Source organism: Pteropus alecto, unplaced genomic scaffold (assembly GCF_000325575.1).
Source record: "Pteropus alecto unplaced genomic scaffold, ASM32557v1 scaffold24, whole genome shotgun sequence".
In the NCBI taxonomy this organism is placed as follows: domain Eukaryota; kingdom Metazoa; phylum Chordata; class Mammalia; order Chiroptera; family Pteropodidae; genus Pteropus; species Pteropus alecto.
In genome coordinates, this window is record NW_006439192.1 from 4,820,337 (window position 1) to 4,821,336 (window position 1,000).

Here is a 1,000-nt window from a genome sequence, read left to right on the forward strand (position 1 = left end):
TTTTTGTAATTTCTGAACCATCAACACTTCATTTTCTTGCTCTTAGAAATTCAGAATCCTTCTTTCATCCACAGTGTGGCTTTGGCTGCATCTGTGACCCAAGGGAAGCCCTTCTCCAAAGCCAGCTGGTACAACGCCAGTGACAGGCACGGCTGCTTCTTATTGGTTCCAATGCCCTCTTCTGTTATACTCTCACTACACCAGATCATAAAAAATAAATCTTTTAATTGCTTTGTAATTGGCACAGATGACATAATTCAAAGTCACATTTTTATTTAATAGACTGAAATATCACACTCTAGCTCTGATTGAAACAGTACAGGAATCATTATGGTTGAAGTTTTAAAAATTATATTCAGCTGTAGCTTCACGTTCTGAAAGTTATTTCATAAAATAAGAGATTGGGGCTTGAATAAATAAGAAAAAACCATCTAGAAAATAACAACCCCGACTAAAGTTATCTGTCATAACTGAGAATTATGCTTTCTGGTTTTAAAATATCTTGCTACTTTATTAACAATCAAGAAGAGCTGCAAAATTCTGGCTTATCGATATAGTGGGTGCTCCTCAGAACAGGAACCTCAAACCCAGGCCTTGTTGAAACTGTGAGTCTGAAATGGCTTTGAAGGAATCTTTCATTTCTGAGGAGCTACGAGATTCACGGGTCTTTGATAAGAAATTATCATAAAGAGGATTATGGTGGAGGAGAAATTATATCATTAACTTCTCATTATTGTAGGACCCAGGGGGAAAAGCTCAAAGTCCTGTTCCTACAGGAGGATGTCAGAGAGTCTCAAGTCCTATTTATGTTATAACCTGTAATTTTCAGGGTTAAGATTGCAGAGTGGCCAATGACACAAACTCTCATTAGCAACAATTTGGGTTTACAGCATTAACTTGAGCCATTTCTTGAAGTTACCTGTACTGCTATTCCAGAGTAGAGACAAATATTTACTGGGTAGGGTGGAAACGAGGCAGTGGGGTGTGGGGGTGGGGTGGG